We start from the raw sequence: 13650 nt of genomic DNA on the forward strand, positions 1-13650 counted from the left end.
CTTTTAGAACGTTCCACAACTTTATCCACAAAATCAAACACGTGGTCAACGTTGATCGGGAGTTGAAGCTTTCTAGTTATTGACGTCAGTTGCGAGGTGAGTTCTCCTAAATATATCAACATGGTCTAAGGAACCAATGTTCACTACTAGAAAACTGCTCTTTAATGACGTGCAAACAATGACACTCGCTGATAGAGGACGCACATTAGTGTGCGCCTTGAAAAATAATATTAGTTTTGCAAAATTTGAAGGATAAAAGACACGCATTTGTGCGTGCCTTAAAATTAGTGTTAGAAAAGAAAAAAAAAAGAAATGCGGAGGGCACCTTTGTCTAAATATGTCGCTTTATAACATTTTAATGAAACGTGCATTTTAAAGGCGGGATTTCACCCGCCTATTAAATCCCAAAAATTAAATCCCCCCCCCCCCCCCCCCCCGCCCCGCCTCTTCCAGTCAGCAAGAAAAAGCCCTAGGTGTTCGTCTTCATGGCTGCCGCTTAAGAGAATGGTACCGTTGATATCTGTACTGAAGCTGTGGTTGTCGATGATGACGTCAAGTTCAGATTCCAAAGGAAGGAGATGTACACCGAGAATCTCTCCGGAAGCTGTCGATGATATCTCTACTGAAGCATGGTGTTAGCAATCTTTTACATCAACCAATATTCTGAGTCCATGTTTATATTGTTGATGTTCTTTTCACTAAAATTCTATTGAAAATGGTTCATGATACCTATTCATGTCTATCTTGTAGATATGGAAGATCTGAAGCAGTTCAACATGAAAATCGCTGGTTCATATTTCAGTCATTCATATAAATCCCCGATGATTCAATTTGATTTTAAAACCTACCTACATCAGCATCCTGGAAAAACCCTAGCACATCATCCCTAAAACGCCAAATAGAAAAACCCAAATTTAAAATCCCTAAATGATTCAGATGATGATGATGAGAACTTGGATGAAGTCGCACCTTCTTCACCTTCCGGTTTGATTTCATTGGATTGTTGATTCAAAGTTTTAGGTAAATTTTCTTGATATTTTTATCCTCAGGCCTCTTCAACTATCTTTAATCTCAATGTCTTCAATCGATCGTTTTTTCTTCCATCACCACCGCCCCTCTTCTTCTTTATTCGATTCCCAGGATTGATTCATGAAATCAATTTTATAAAATATATTTAAAAAATTGAGATAAAGCACAACGCTTTTGATATCATATCTTTGGGAAAATGCAGGTAACGAAGAAGAAATTGAGATAAAGCACAAACATCAAATGCTGCCCTGCATCTTCCCCACGTAAAGAAATACATGAGAAGCGAATCATATGCAGGTAATGAAAAAATGGTCTCATAGACTTGATAAAACTTAACTTAATCAACTATTTTTGCTTTCCCTCCTGTGTTTATGATACTTAAAACTTTCGGTGATATAATGATGGGGTAAATGAAAATAAGTAAATAAATGCAATAAGTTGTCAATATGCCCTAAATTGTTGAATCTTTATAATAAAAAAAGTCATTAAAGATTGTCTAAGTGGTAAAAAAATCTTTTTCGCTTGTTTTTAAATCTTAGGATGTCCCAACTGGTGAGCTACCAAGGAACATGTTTTTATCCGTAGACAGACAACTTGTACAAACAATTGTGCCTGGTACAAGATTGACTATAATGGGATTTTACAGCATATTTCAAGTTTCAAAGACATCCACATCGTAATACTTTCACTTAATCTATTCACCAATAACATTTAACTTTCATACATTTTGAATATAGCTAAATCTGCAATCTTTTTTCTGTTTTGATCTAGTCACAAAGGAGTAGTTGCTATTAGACAACCGTATATAAGAGTTTTTGGAATAGAAGAAACAAATGAAGCTACAATTTAGGTGTTCAAATACATTGCATACTTGTTGCTGCAAGTAATCCTTATCCACTTCCAACACTAGTTTATCAACCCCCAATGCAAAAAATAGAACCAACTGATAACAATGAAGCACAATCAGAAAGTCGTTTATCAGATGCTGAAACTATAGCTAAAGCATTTGCTCAGGTATTAAACTATTAATAAATAAATTTATACATAGATATCTAATTAATGTTAAATGTTTTTTCACCTATATGAATTTTTCGTAGTAGTGTTCCGTTTCTTTATCAGTTATATGCCCGAAACAGCTTCCGAAACTCAAAGCATTCTATAATGCGGTAATTAATGATTACATTTTATTTTTTTTAGTAAGTTTCTTATTTTATTATATAATATATTCCTTAAATTAATAATTGTATTTGATTTTATATGGAAAAAGGAACCCTTCAGCAGCTGATCCTACAATTGTTATTGTGAAAAATCCACATTATCTTTTACTCATTTCAGAAACATTCATGGAGGCTCGTGCTGCTTTATGTCGATCAGGAATTACAAATTTGCCCTCTCAAAGTCCTATAAAAGTAGATGAACCTTCAATTCCTCCTGTTTCAGCCCCCCTCCATCTTCAATTCCACCAGGTTTTGTTTCAAATTCATGTTTATATCATTTCATTTTAGTTAATATAAACATTTTGTATTTTTTTATATACAGCAAATGGGCCTATGATGAATAGACAACCAGTTCCTGTAGGAAACATTCCTCCTACAACCGTGAAAGTTGTAAGTCTCATTGAAAACCTTTTATTTTTTCAGAAAACAGAAAAGGGTATTTTGTTGATTTTTGAAAAATTTCAGGAGCCAACAATCGTTACTTCAATGCCACCTGTAACGGTGCCTATACTTGCACCATCATTCCAACATGTGCCACCTGTCCCACGTCCTACACCACCCATGCAAATGTCATCACCATTATCAGTTTCACAAGATATGTTATCAAGTAATGATGGAATCCAAGATATGTGAGTGATGTACAGCCACCTATGCGTCCAGCTGTCACTGTAAATCACAACATTCTCAACAACCTATCACAAGCAAGGATCATCAACCAAGCAGCAATTGCTGGAGGAACATCCATGGGAATACCAAATCTCATGGCTGTGCGTATGTCCAACATGATATCAAGTGGAAGGGCATCCACAATTCTGGTTGCCCAAATCTTAATCTCATTTGGGCAATCAGTGATTCCATCAATGACAATGTCAACTACATCAACTGTACCTGGTTCTTTTGCTTCGGCAGCTAATGTTGGTCTCACCCAACAATCAACTGGTGCATTACAATCAGCACAGTCAAAATATGTCAAAGTCTGGGAGGTATAAATATAAATATAATAACAAATATTCACATTTGGAGCATTATTTTTATAAATTTATGATTAATCATTTATTTGGAAATTGGAATAATATAAGTGTGAGATAAATGATGCAGGGAAATTTATCCGGTCAGAGACAAGGTCAGCCTGTATTTATTACAAGATTAGAATTAAGTTTAAATATATTATTTAATTTAATTTTGATTTGTAAAAAAATGGTAGGGGTACCGGAGTGCATCGGCTTCTGAATCGTAAGTCACCCATGACATGACATCACATAGTATTTAAGCAAAATGTTTGACTCTGATTATTACTGAAATACCTAAAATACCCTTCTCTCTTAGGCTTGCAGCAAATTGGCCACCAACAATGCAAATAGTGCGACTTACATGTCAAGATCACATGAACAAAAAGTAAGCTTTACCAATTTTTTTTTTTGTCATATATTGTTTCCCTCTTCAGTTTTCCTTTAAATATTTATTTATTTAAATTTAAATTCCAGGTATTATGTGGGAAAAGCAGATTTCCTAGTTTTTCAGGCAATTAATCAGTTGCCTTCACAAACACTTCTACTCTGACTAATTGGAATGCTTTACAACAGGAAGTTTTTAATTACAAAATAGTTGCATGTCCTGATAGACATAGAAAATTTGAAAATGAACTTGCCTCTACAATGGATGTTGCTCTTGGGATTTTGATTGCATGTTTTAATATTCCAGAATTAAAAGAACAGGTGACTTTTTTCCTTTTTCTTTTTCTTTTTAGCAATAAGAAATTAGTATTAGTAGTTAGAATCTGCAAGGGGTAAATAAAGTCAATTTAGTTAGAATTAGTGAATACATTGTATTAGTCATTAATCATGTTTGTGTGCTTTTTTTGTTGGGCAGGATCATCGGGCAGGACATTTAGGCATAATTATAATATAAAACTATAAAAAAAAATCATTTTTTGATATATATTTTTTGTTTTGTTTTGCAGAGGATACTAAAGAGCAAAGTGATAGTGATGCCCTTGAGATAATCCACAGTACACAACCATTTATGTAGGCAACCTTAGCCCTGAAGAAATACTTTTTCTACAAATGTTACTTAAGGTAGTGGAGGGCCTTTATGTAATGTGATGGATCAACCTCTTTTGAAGTTTCATTTACATCTAGTTTTATTCTTCTGACATGCTTTTTGTATTTGGTTTAACAGCTAAGGATCATAATCAAACCCACGCCTTGTGTTGGTGTAGGGCCTTTATGTAATGCACAACAGGTTTCCATGATGGCATGAAAGTGGTATTAAGTATTAGCATTCTTATTATATTATACCCCTCACATTTTCCCAAATTACCCCTTGCTCTACAATGTTTTTTTTTGTTTCTATGTATTTTGTGCATCAGTTAAAGTTGATGGAAGAAAGGAATATGAAGCCACTTGATTTAAATCTTGCAGCATTATCAGCAAGAGACTTGGAGTTGAATTTGGCTAAGTCATTATTGAGTGAGATGGGCCAATATACAACTGTTTATCCATATAATCAGCTGTTTGGAGCATTAGTTTTAAAGAATTATGAAGGCAAGATGCAACTTTACTTAGTTGGAATTTGATGTACATAGTAGATTAGATACAAATTTATATATTGTAAGAAATAGATTTGTATGACATTGAATTTATGCAACGGATTCTAATTTTTGTATATGATATTTTATTTTCTATTATGAAACATTAAATACAAATTTAATTTGAAAATAAGTAAATCTATAAAGAATCTTTTTTTAAAACATTTAAAATTATGATATGCAAAAATATGTGTCATCTTCATTTATGACATGGCCTTTCTTGATAGGGGTTTCTTGATATGCATTGCGTGTCATTAACACGCACATCGTAAGGTTACGACACGCGAATGCGTGTCGTCTTCCTTTATGACAGGGCCTTCCTTGATATGCATTGTGTGTCGTAAACGCGCGTCGTAAATGCACATCGTCTATTCGTCTATCATCATTCATGTTATTTTGTATTTCTTGTTATGTTATGAGTGTGGTTTATGAGGTTGGTATTATGGGGGAATTCACTAAACTCTCGGGCTTACAGTTTCAGTTTATTGTTTCAGGTACATCAAGGGATCGCGGCAAGGCGAAGGCGTGATCGTACAGCTCTTCATGTTTTATCAATGTCTCTGGGAAAAACTTTGATATTATACATTTGAAAACAAAGTTGTAATGATTTTTAATGGTTTGAAATGTTTTAAAAATTTTAAATTGGTTTCACGACTTCTCGAGTTCAGGAAGGACTCGACGAGCTGGTGAACTGCACTCGACGAGTCGAGTCAACATGAACTGTTGACTTTGACTGTGGGAGTTGACTTTGACCATAAGTTGACCAGTTGACTTATGATGGTATTCAGATAATTTGGAGACTTATGAAAAAGGGTTTTATGGTATTTATAGGTAGTGAAGTTTGTGTTGGTGATCTGGGAGTTGAAGCTTTCTAGTTTCTGACGTCAGTTGCGAGGTGAGTTCTCCTCACTATATCAACAGGTTCCAAGGCACCAATGCCGACCTTTATTGGATTGGTATCTGGGTTTATTGCATATTATGCTTATTGATTTACATCCTGGTAGTTAGGATGGTTATATGCTTAGTGACCTGGTTAGGTCGATATCCTCGTTATAGGATATTGCTATACTATTTGATCTGTTAGATCGGTTGACTGTTATATATGCTAGTGTATGATATGTATGTGTACATGTTTGTTGATTGGGGGTTGGGTTGAGGCGGTCCTGCTTTGTGCTGAAGGACAACATACCTAGGGCGGTCCGGATAGACTACAGACTCCGAAGGGTATGTTAGTCAGACCGAAGGCCCAACGAGCGGTTCGGATAGGCTAAAGGCCCGGCGAAGCGGTCCAGACGTGCCGAAGGCTCGGAGAGTTGTCCAGATAGATTGAAGGCCTGTGAGGCGGTCCAGTCAGGCTAAAGGCTCATTATGCATGCTTTTTTGTATTTGCTATTATGTTATGAGTATGGTTTTATGAGGTTAGTATTTTGGGGGAATTCACTAAGCTCTCGGGCTTATAGTTTCCGTTTATTATTTCAGGTACATCAGAGGATCGTGGCAAGGCGAAGGCGAAGGCGTGATCGTACAGCTCTGAATGTTTTATCTATGTCTTTGGGAAAAACTATGATATTATACATTTGAAAACAAAGTTGTAATGATTTTTAATGGTTTGAAATGTTTTAAAAATTTTAAATCGGTTTAAATTTTTGGGTGTCACATATGGACTTAGACACTAATCCAACAATTATCCATTCCCGTTATCCTCACTTTACGTCCCTAAAACACCTATCATAAGGGACCTAGCCTAAGGATCATCATCGGGATAGACACTACTACTAAGCGGGTTCCTCAACAATAAATGTCCATAAGGCAACCATGAAGGGGATGGAGTACACAGGTGAACACATCGTTCACAAACACCTACAGATTGTGAGTCTGCTAGCGTTCCACTGAACTATCTAGAATAGTCTTTGGTCATCATCTATACTCCGCTAGATGACTGGGTCATTGTAAACATCGAGACCTCTCATCATTTTATCGCATATCGTCTATTTCATCTACCCATGTTTTACCCCAACATTTTTGTATATATAAAATACATCTACAATTTAAATCATTTAAAACTTGTATAAAAATGTTCATCCAGCATAGATATCAAGTAAATAGATAATATGCATACATAGCATGTAATTTATATGAAATACTTCATATCTATGTGTAAGATGAAAGTAACTATGCACTCACTTGTTAAAGTGATGATTCCAAGCTCGGGCAGCGCTTCGCTTTTAACAATATAATTTATTCGATGAAACCTAGTATTATTACCACTAGATTTTATTCTAATATTTACCGTGACTAATTATTAGTCTTAGCATTATTATTATATATGCGTTTAAACAATATTTTCCACCACTATGTATATACAGGGACCAGACATAAAACATCGGAAGGCAGGATCATTTTGTCATATAGCACTTCTGATATCTACCAACCCTATGTGGCCTATTAAACCAGATTCCCCGTACCGTGAGTAGTTAAAAAGATATTATAACGACACTTATACAAGTCATAATAATAGTCCAAATATTTATTATAAGTTCATAATAACAATACTAATTTCAAATATAAGTTATATTTAAAATAGGGTAAGCATAACTTACTTACAAGAGAGTTTTAGCTAGGAGTCGGGCTCTGCAGGGGTAGGAATTCGTCGCTAAATCTTCTAAGAAAGAGTCTTGCAATGCTTCAGCGGTCACCTTACTACACTAAAAACTACAAAAAGAGAAGTCGAATCACAAGGGACCGAAATGCTCGGGAGATAAGAAGAGAAAAACTCTTGAAGCAAGAGAATGGTGCAAGAAATATCAGAGGCTAGAGGCTCGTATTTAACGTAATTGAATTTTCAAAAACTACCCTCTATATTTACTTAAATGACTAAACACCCCTTTATAATACAATTTTAAATAGATTTAATGATATTTGTACTAAACTAATGTTGAAAGTACTCAACACTAGTCTTATAACGACCGCATCGTCAATACCTTTCTAATGATATATACATATGTATATATATATATATATATATATATATATATATATATATATATATACGTATATATAATTTATACTTTATTTTAATACGTAAATGTGCTATTAAAAATTATAACTAATTCATACAAATTCCGTTTCTGATGTTCTTTATATCCACGCATAGCTATCGACGAGATCTATAACTTTCGTTTAGACTCCGTCGGCTAGTTTTGAATTTATTTTTTTGTCCCTATTTTTATAAAATTAAATGATTTTGCTAAAATCATAACTCTCTCTCATACGGAATCCGTTTTTGACATTGTTTTTCGCAATATTCATATTTTAAGGAGTACTACGATTTTCATTTTGGTCGCATTAGCTAAAAGTCAACAATTTTCTTCGTAGCTTTTTACGTCACACAATCCTTGTGCACGAGTGACTTTTATATTTTATAAAAATAATATCTAATTCATAAGGAGTCGGATTTCTACAAAATGTATATTTTCAGGATCGGGAAGACGTGTACTTTCTAAATATTTAATATATATATATATATATATATATATATATATATATATGTTTTGGCGCACTTATTTTTACGATTTATGGAAGATTCAGTTGATTTTTCCTATTTTATTATATTATAATAATCATGAAACACATAATATTCATATAATTCTTCTTTATTACGTCAAATAGGTTATAATTATTGACCGTAACCATTACATCATCATATTAATGTTTATCCTAGAAACACGGGCGTTATAATTCTCTCCCCCTTCAGATGATTCCATCCCGGAATCACGCATCAGAAAACAAATGTGGATAGTGACTCATCATGTCACTCTCTATTTCCGAAGTGTGGTTCGGCCCATTCGTATGTTTCCATCGCACAAACACTAAGTCGATCATCTTGAGTCGTAACTTTTTTGTCTTACAGTTAACAATTGCCTCAGGCTCTTCGATTAGCCTCTTAGTTTGATCCATCCTTAAATCTGAAATAGGAATTATGTCGGGAACTTCAACCGTGAACTTCCTCAAATAACACACATGAAAAGTGTTATGAATACCATCTAGTTCTTCTAGTAATTTGAGCTTGTAATCTTGGTTCCCAATCCTCTAAAGAGCTTTGAATGGTCCAATAAACCTTGGACTTAGCTTTCCTCTCTTTCTGAATGTTATAAGTCCCTTCCAAGGTGAGACTTTAAGCAAATCTGAATCTCCAACTTTGAATGTAATCGACCGTCTCTTTTTGTCAGCATATCTCTTTTGATGATCCTGAGATGCTAACGTCCTTTCCCTGATCACCTTTAGCTTTTTAGTAGTCTGATAGACTATCTCGGGGCCCACAAACTGCTTTTCTCCAACCTAAAGCCAACAGGATGGCATACGAAACTTCTGTCTGTACAAGGCTTGATAAGGTGCCATTTTAACGCTCGAGTGGAAATTGTTATTATAGGAAAACTCTACCAAAGGTAAGTGCTCATCCCAGTTACCTTGGAATTCCAAGGTACATGCTCTTAGCATATTATCCAGTGTTTGAATCGTTCTTTCGCTCTGACTATCAGTCTGCGGATGGTAAGTTGTACTCAAACACAACTTCTTACCCAATTCCTTTTGTAGACTTCTCCAAAACCTTGACGTGAAACGACTATCATGATCTAATACTATCATTAAAGGAACACCGTGAAGTCTTACCACTTCCTTCACGTAAACATTTGTAAGTTTATCCATAGATCATTTCTCATTGGCTGCTATGAAGTATGCACTCTTAGTGAAACGATCCACAACTACCTAAATCATGTCGTGATTGTTCTTCATCATGGGTAGTTTAGTCACAAAATCTGTGGTGATGTCTTCCCATTTACCCATGGGTACGGATAAAGGTTCTAAACTCTCATACGGTTTCTGATGTTGTGCCTTAACTCTTGCACAAGTTACACACCCGACCACATACTTTGAAACATCGAGCTTCATCGTCGACCACCAGTAGTAGCTTTTTAGGTCTCTATGATTTTTTGTGCTGCCAGGATGAATTGAGTACATGTTCTTGTGAGCTTCTTCCATCAGAAGACCTCTACTCCTACAGTCTTAGCTACCTAAATCCTATCTTGGAATACCTTCAATCCTTGGCTGTTTGAACCGAACTCCAATGTTTTACCTAAACGTTCTTCCTTTCGGTCACTTTTCTTTAAATATTCTTCCTGAGCTTTCTTGAAACTTTCCACAATAGTCGAGAAAACTTATATTCTCAATGCTCTTGGCCTTTTTCTTTCAAGGTTGACTTTTCGACTTAGAGCATCAACGACAACATTTTCTTTACCAGGGTGGTAAAGTATCTCACAGTCGTAGTCCTTGAGTAACTCTAGCTAGCGTCGTTGTCTCATGTTCAGTTCCTTTTGATTAAATAGATACTGGAGACTCTTATAATCCGTGAAAAATTTACACTTTGTTCCATAAAGATAATGCCTCCATATCTTTAGGGAAAATACTACCGCTGCGAACTCTAAATTATGAGTGAGGTAGTTCTTCTCATGTTCTTTCAATTGTAGAGATGCATATGCTATCACCTTTTCTCTTTGAGTTAGAACACATCCTAACCCAAATCGCGACGCATCACTATATACCGCGAAGTCTTCAACTCCATCGGGTAGAGAAAGAATCGGTGCTTCACATAATTTCTTCTTTAGCTTCTCAAATGCTTCTTCGTGCTTCTCACTCCAAGTATATGTAGCTCCTTTGTGGGAGAAAGTTGTCAATGGCGCAGCTATCGAAGAAAAACATTGGATAAACCTTTGGTAATATCCAACTAATCCCAAAAAGCTTTGAATCTCTGTGGGACTTTCGTTCGTTCCCACTTCATCACAGCTTCGATTTTTGATGGGTCAACCATTATCCCGTCTGGGTTAACCACATGACTAAAGAATTGGACTTCTCGGATCCAAAAATCACATTTGGAGAACTCTTCATACAACTTCTCATTCTTCAATACATCTAATACTTCTCGTAGATGCTTGTCATGCTTCTCTTGGCTTTTTGAGTAAATAAGAATGTCATCTATGAACAGGATCACAGATTTATCGAGAAATGGTTTTACAAACCCTCTTCATCAAATCCATGAATGTTTTTGGAGCATTGGTTAGTCCAAATGACACAACCAAGAACTCGTGGTGTCCATATCTTGTTTTGAATGCAGACTTCAACGAACAATGGAAACATCTCCCATATTCATATCTTGTCAACAATATACAATAAGTGTTAAGTGTTAGTACTAGCTAAATTTATCATGTATATAAATATTTATAAATGTATTTTTTTTAATTAGTTCAATATACCTTCAACGGGTTAACGAATACTGATAATGTATACACAAACATCTTTGTTGGATTACCACGCACATGATCCTCAATTTTATTAGACAAACCTGACAATTTTGGGTATGTAAGAAACCATAAATAACTCCCCCATGCAATCCTAAATTATATATAAAGCATTAGTTAAGCATATAAAAAATTTATTTTATTCACAAATTTAATTGACATATACCTGTTCCACACATCCAGATTTTCCACCACCCATATCCATTCCTTGGTTACTTTATAGTTTCCCTCTTTTCCTAGAAAACCATGATTGAGAAAATATAAAAAATTGCTCCCACACAGTCCTTAACTGGTAACACATAAAATCACTTATTCATGATAATGACCTCTAAATCACATACAAGTAACATAGTCATTGTGCGATGTGGGAAGACTCGTGAGCGAAATATGTCATAACCGTAACCATGTTTATACATAGGACCGAATTTGACCCTTGATCTTGGACACTGGCCTATATGAAATCCAAACACCAAACAGAACTCCTCGGGACCAAAGTTCAATGTATGCCGAGAAAACAAAAAATGTAAATTCTCAGTCGCATCCATTTCTGCAGTCGGACGCAACTGATGCAGTAATAGCCCATTAATAAGAAGTCTGTCACCCACCTGAGGTGGTACGTCCAACTAGTGACCGAAACTAGTTCTCGCAAATAGCTCAAATACTTCTCTAGTTAAAAGGCTTAATACTTCATGTAATTTGTGACATGAAGCTTTGACAGATATGTTAGCCAACATTCATTAATTTGCATGCTAAAAATTAAATAAACACTAAATGTCAATAAAATTGTTATAAATGAAACAAAGTGATAAAACATAAACAAACATAATAACACTTAATCATTTAATATATGTTAATTACTTTGTCTACAAAAGTAAAGGAAATTAGTTTACCAAAATTTTGCCCTCTTCTATACGAAAAATGTACCATATATAGCATTATACTTTACAATGGTGTTAGAAAAACATAGTTTATCATAAAGTGGAAAATACCAATGTACTATCTTATCTTATCAAGACCTTATACTTTAAAATATATACAGATCACACACATACATATTTCTTCCAAGGTATAGTACATTGCTATAATTAGCACATTTTCGAACTTGAATTGTGTAACGAAAAGGAAACATAATATTACTATAAACAAATTATCTATAATCTAGGTGGAAAGGAAAACCACAATGAAAAAAAAAGTAATTAATTTTTTTTGGCAAAAACCATAGGTTTCATAAGATCCTACGGTATACAAGTTGTGGATGCACAAATTGTGAAACATCGTATATGTATCACAATACATTTATATATAACTTACAAGCAAAATAAATCGCAAAATCAAATAAAAAAAACGTAACCTTTGTATGAAACCTACAAGTAGACAATACACAATATGTGCATTGTCTACTTGTACACTGTAGGTTTTGTATGAAGCTTACGGTTTCATATTTTTTTTAGTTAAAAAAATAAATAAAAATAAAAAACTTTTTGTATAAATTCTACTAATAATCAACAATACGAAAAATTACAACAAAAATCTACACATACATGGTTGTTATATGAAGGCTTTATTGAGAAAAAAAGAGTAGGAAAAGATAGGAAAAACTACCTAATCTAAAAAATAATTTTTTTTATATATGATAGGCTGAAGTGACCCGAAAGAGTAGATGGGCCACAAAATAGTAGCTCATTGCCCCAAAAGAGTAGCCATTTTCCTTTTTTTTTCATTTATCATAGCCAATTTAGTTAAGACATTAGACCCCTTAATCCAACACATACAACACTTTGCGCTATTATTGGCAACCAACATATAAATGCATAATTGTATGTACTCAGAGATAAGAACAGATGATCCTACCCTAAAGCCAAAACCAAACAAGGAACATACAATAAGGTCTAGATCAAGAGTTCTCAAGTTATTTTATTTGACTATACACAACCCCTATGACATTTACTCGATGATCACCAATACTATCTACACTCCTGAAGGGTTTTGAGCATTCTAACACTCCTAAGGTGTACATGCAACCCTAGAAACCTTGGATCTATGTTTTACTAAGATACATGCAAATTTGATTTTCCAAGGTTATTAACCTAACTAGCATGGCATGGGGAACTTTTAAACATAATAGCTAGTTGAAGTACATACATTTTGTTGTTTGGATTCCTTGAGAACCTTGTGAGCCTAGAACCTCAAGTGTGATGCTTCAAATGTCTCACACAACACCACATCACTTGGAATAACCTTCAGAGAAGATCACTAACACTAAAAATTCGGCTAGCCCTCTTGTACTTGCTTGTAGTGGCCGATTTTGCTAGTCATGGGGTCTTTATATAGTTGTGTCACAAGTACGGTTACACCATGTAAACCCTAATTGTCATGGCTTTCCATATTCCATGATCTATGGGTTTATAACTCCCATGGACTATCCATGGAGCACCTTATGGGTTTAGCCCAATTCATATAAACCATG

At 34.7% G+C, this 13650-nt stretch overlaps 1 pseudogene across 1 annotated transcript; it reads left to right on the forward strand.

Moving 5' to 3' along the window:
- Nucleotides 1-1225: 1225 nt before the first annotated feature.
- On the forward strand, nt 1226-3806 carry LOC145002556 (mediator of RNA polymerase II transcription subunit 25-like; annotated as a pseudogene). The gene is made up of 11 exons (XR_013661866.1): nt 1226-1231; nt 1569-1705; nt 1869-2043; nt 2130-2194; nt 2288-2495; nt 2569-2636; nt 2712-3229; nt 3345-3396; nt 3449-3479; nt 3573-3641; nt 3731-3806. The product of XR_013661866.1 is annotated as a mediator of RNA polymerase II transcription subunit 25-like (transcript).
- Nucleotides 3807-13650: the final 9844 nt, after the last annotated feature.

Source organism: Lactuca saligna, chromosome 1, assembly GCF_052625555.1.
Source record: "Lactuca saligna cultivar CGN05327 chromosome 1, ASM5262555v1, whole genome shotgun sequence".
Taxonomy (NCBI): Eukaryota; Viridiplantae; Streptophyta; class Magnoliopsida; order Asterales; family Asteraceae; genus Lactuca; species Lactuca saligna.